The following is a 4,604-nucleotide window of genomic DNA, read 5'->3' as shown; positions in this document are numbered from 1 at the left end:
GACCATAGAGTTGCTGATGTTGGGGTTTCTGTGTTGTGTGGCATTGGGCCATATACACTGCTAGTGTAACTTAGTGAAGTCACTGACCTTGATCCATGGGGTGGATTAGGCATGGGGTAAATACGTTAATAAGGCACACACTCAGAAGACAGATCTTCAATCCCATGTTAAAGGGGCATTTGCAATTATCCACAGACAGTTTACTTTCACAGATAATTGGCTGCTTGCGTATTTCTATTTGCCATGGCAAAGGCTGATTTAAACTGCAATGTGAAGCATTAATTAACAGTAATTTTGCCTTCATTCAAGCTCAAAGAGAACAGCCAGTGAAGCATTCACACATTGAATGGGGATTTTAGTAGCATCCCTTTATCAAATGCAGCCCACTTACACTGACCTTGATAGCTCGCTATCTTCGAGACACCACTGACTTCCTGAGGAAACTACAGTCCATTGGTGATCTTCCTAAAAACACCATGCGAGCCACTATGGATGTAGAAGCCTCTACACCAACATTCCACACAAAGATGGACTACAAGCCATCAGGAACAGCATCCCTGATACTGTCACGGCTAACCTGGTGGCTGAACTTTGTGACTTTGTCCTCACCCATAACTATTTCACATTTGGTGACAATGTATACCTTCAAATCAGCGGCACTGCGATGGGTACCCGCATGGCCCCACAGTATGCCAACATTTTTATGGCTGACTTAGAACAACACTTCCTCAGCTCTCGTCCCCTAATGCCCCTTCTCTACTTGCGCTACATTGATGACATCTTCATCATCTGGACCCATGGAAAAGAAGCTCTTGAGGAATTCCACCATGATTTCAACAATTTCCATCCCACCATCAACCTCAGCCTGGACCAGTCCACACAAGAAATCCACTTCCTGCACACTATGGTGCTAATAAGCGATGGTCACATAAACACCACCCTATAATCGGAAACCTACTGACCGCTATTCCTACCTACATGCCTCTAGCTTTCATCCAGATCATACTACTCGATCCATTGTCTACAGCCAAGCGCTACGATATAACCGCATTTGCTCCAACCCCTCTGACAGAGACAAACACCTACAAGATCTCTATCATGCATTCCTACAACTACAATACCCACCTGCTGAAGTGAAGAAACAGATTGACAGAGCCAGAAGAGTACCCAGAAGTCACCTACTACAGGACAGGCCCAACAAAGAAAATAACAGAATGCCACTAGCCATCACCTTCAGCCCCCAACTAAAACCTCTCCAACGCATCATCAAGGATCTACAACCTATCCTGAAGGACGACCCATCACTCTCACAGATCTTGGGAGACAGGCCAGTCCTTGCTTACAGACAGCCCCCCAATCTGAAGCAAATACTCACCAGCAACCACACACCACACAACAGAATCACTAACCCAGGAACCTATCCTTGCAACAAAGCCCGTTGCCAACTCTGTCCACATATCTATTCAGGGCATACCATCATAGGGCCTAATCACAGCAGCCACACTATCAGAGGCTCGTTCACCTGCGCATCTACCAATGTGATATATGCCATCATGTGCTAGCAATGCCCCTCTGCCATTGGCCAAACTGGACAGTCTCTACGTAAAAGAATGAATGGACACAAATCAGACGTCAAGAATTATAACATTCAAAAACCAGTTGGAGAACACTTCAATCTCTCTGGTCACTCGATTACAGACCTAAGAGTGGCTATCCTTCAACAAAAAAGCTTCAAAAACAGACTCCAATGAGAGACTGCTGAATTGGAATTAATTTGCAAACTGGATACAATTAACTTAGGCTTGAATAGAGACTGGGAATGGATGAGTCATTACACAAAGTAAAACTATTTCCCCATGGTATTTCTCCCCCTCACCCCACCCCCCACTGTTCCTCTGATATTCTTGTTAACTGCTGGAATTAGCCTACCTTACTTGTCACCATGAAAGGTTTTCCTCCTTTCCCCCCCCTGCTGCTGGTGATGGCTTATCTTAAGTGATCACTCTCCTTACAGTGTGTATGATAAATCCATTGTTTCATGTTCTCTGTGTGTGTATATAAATCTCTCCTCTGTTTTTTCCACCAAATGCATCCGATGAAGTGAGCTGTAGCTCACGAAAGCTTATGCTCAATAAAATTTGTTAGTCTCTAAGGTGCCACAAGTACTCCTTTTCTTTTTGCGAATACAGACTAACACGGCTGCTACTCTGAAACTTGTCCCACATTCTCTGTCTTAAGATTTCTTCCCAATATGGAAATATGATGCTACTCAGCTCCTGCAGTACATCACTTTGTTTTTGCTGTTTATTGTTGCTCCTGGGTTTTCTTTAACATGCTGTTGAACACCAGGGTTTCCTGTGCACTTTGGTTATGCTGCTAATCAGTAGCTATTCTGAATTAGAGAATATATACTAACATTAGCACATACTATATACACATTGGCCTGAGTTCTCCTTTACCTTTAGGCCACATTACACCACTCTGGCCTCAGAATGGATGTAAATTACATTTCTGCCTGCTTTAAAGCCCCTTTACGCGGCCAAAGTGGTGTAAAGAGGCCTTCATGTACACGAGGAGGAGACCATTTATGTATACAGACGTTATATACTATATGCATATATGTATGATGTACATATTGGAGACAGGTTTCAGAGTAGCAGCCGTGTTAGTCTGTATTCGCAAAAAGAAAAGGAGTACTTGTGGCACCTTAGAGACTAACAAATTTATTTGAGCATAAGCTTTCGTGAGCTACAGCTCACTCTGTAGCTCACGAAAGCATATGCTCAAATAAATTTGTTAGTCTCTAAGGTACCACAAGTACTCCTTTTCATATTGGAGACAGATTTAGAGACAGACCCTCAACTGATCTTCCTCATGAGTGTTCTGATTCAGGGTGCCAGAACTGGACCCATGCCCTGAAGCATTGGATCTAACCCAAGTTAGAAGCCAGAGGTAAGTCCCTGTTCTAAAGTTTCGGGGCAACTCCCTCCAGTGAGGACTTCACCAGGCAGCAAGATAGGCAGATGGCCAAGATTCAGAAAAGATATTGGACATTTATGTGGATGTCAAGAATTCCCAAAGTTATCATAATAATAACAACATTTTGTGGAACTCATGTTTTAGGGCTTTATCCAATCTCTAGCTATTAGAGATCAGGATGAGATTTTACATAGGGGGCAGATTATCCCACCTCTTTCTACCTTGGGGTCTGTCACCTTCCGCTGAAGCATCTGGTACAACTCATTACAATACACTGGACCACCCGAATCTTAGGTCTGACCTGGTATGGCAACCCCTATGTTATGCCGATTGCTAGCCTCAAGCCCCACCAGCTATGGAAACAAAGCTGCAGCAGTGCTGGGAAAAATAACATACACGGATGGAGAACCAAAATGTTTGTGAAATGCAGGATTCATAAAATAGGGGGAATGTACAAAACCCCACTGTGCTAGGTTGATCAGATGTCCCAATATTAGAGAATTTGTCATATGGGCAACTATGTCCCTCTCCCCTGAAAAAAGTGTCCCAGTTTTTCACATTTCCTGTCTGGTCATCCTATCACCGTCCACCTGGGGGACATGAAGGCATTTTGAATGAACACAAAGTTTTGTAGAGTGCAGTGAATCGCAGTTTGTGTCTTCGCCATATTTTCTAAAAATTAAATGAGATCTTGTATACAGGGAGAGCAATTGTGGCCAAAGCTTTCAAACTATGGGGGGCCCAAATGTAGGCATCTAAATCTATGTTTTGGTATTTATATTTTCAGAGATGCTCAGTGTCAGGTCTTCTCCTGCTCACATGACGCTGTCCACACCAGCGCTTAGGTTGCTGTAAATTACATTGGTTAGGGAAGTAGCTTTTCCACACCCGAGTGACTTATGTTATACCAAAGTAAGCGCTAGTGCGTACAAGCCCTCAGTAGGAACTGCCCATGCAAAGTGGTAAGAATCAGGCTGAATGGTTAACTACTGTGGCAAGGCACCTCCTCCCTCTCGCCAGACTTAGCACTTCCCCCTCTGGTGGTGGTGGGTCTGGGGCAAATCAACCCCTCCTCGACAGTGTTTGTCTTCCCCCTCTGGGTTTACTTGTGGGTATTTTTGAGGTAGGCCATGGGGCAGGTCCAAGGAGTGCTCCTCCACCAAACAAATGTACAAAGTGGGTTACCTTTCCCTGCCACCTCTTTGCGGAACATTGTCCTGTTATTGGCCCCAGGGTGTCAGTCCTTCCCCTAAACCAGCACTCAGTTTTAGTTGTTTCCCCTATAGGAAGAAGAGCAGCCTTGTAGCAGCTTGTCTCTCCTCTCTCTCTAGAGGAGGGGTTTTAAATGGTCTCAGGTGTCCCTACTTGACCTGAGGTAACCTCTTCTCAGCTTGTAGAGAAAAGGGCCTTTATCATTCTAGGCCTAACATACCTGCCTTCCCCCACCCTCTTGCAACCCTCGTGTCCCACCTTGACATTAAGCAGCGGGACTTATTGCCATCTGTTGAAGGTGAGGAACCCCGGTGGGCCAGTCTGCATTCCCCCTTGGTCTCATGGCCAATGCCTGTTCCTTGTGTGGCATGAGGGAGACCCTGGTGCACATTTATCTTGAGTGAGCCAGGTTG

At 44.9% G+C, this 4,604-nt stretch overlaps 1 long non-coding RNA gene across 1 annotated transcript; it reads right to left on the bottom strand.

Moving 5' to 3' along the window:
• Positions 1 to 298: 298 nt before the first annotated feature.
• Positions 299 to 4,282, bottom strand: LOC122456003. Its single transcript, XR_006274593.1, has 3 exons — positions 4,165 to 4,282; positions 2,198 to 2,392; positions 299 to 409 (listed from the first exon to the last, which is right to left on the bottom strand). It is a non-coding gene; the product is annotated as an uncharacterized LOC122456003 (long non-coding RNA).
• Between the last annotated feature and the right edge of the window lie 322 nt (positions 4,283 to 4,604).

This window comes from Dermochelys coriacea, chromosome 10, assembly GCF_009764565.3.
Source record: "Dermochelys coriacea isolate rDerCor1 chromosome 10, rDerCor1.pri.v4, whole genome shotgun sequence".
Classification (NCBI taxonomy): Eukaryota; Metazoa; Chordata; order Testudines; family Dermochelyidae; genus Dermochelys; species Dermochelys coriacea.
This window is presented reverse-complemented; position numbering and strand designations above follow the sequence as displayed.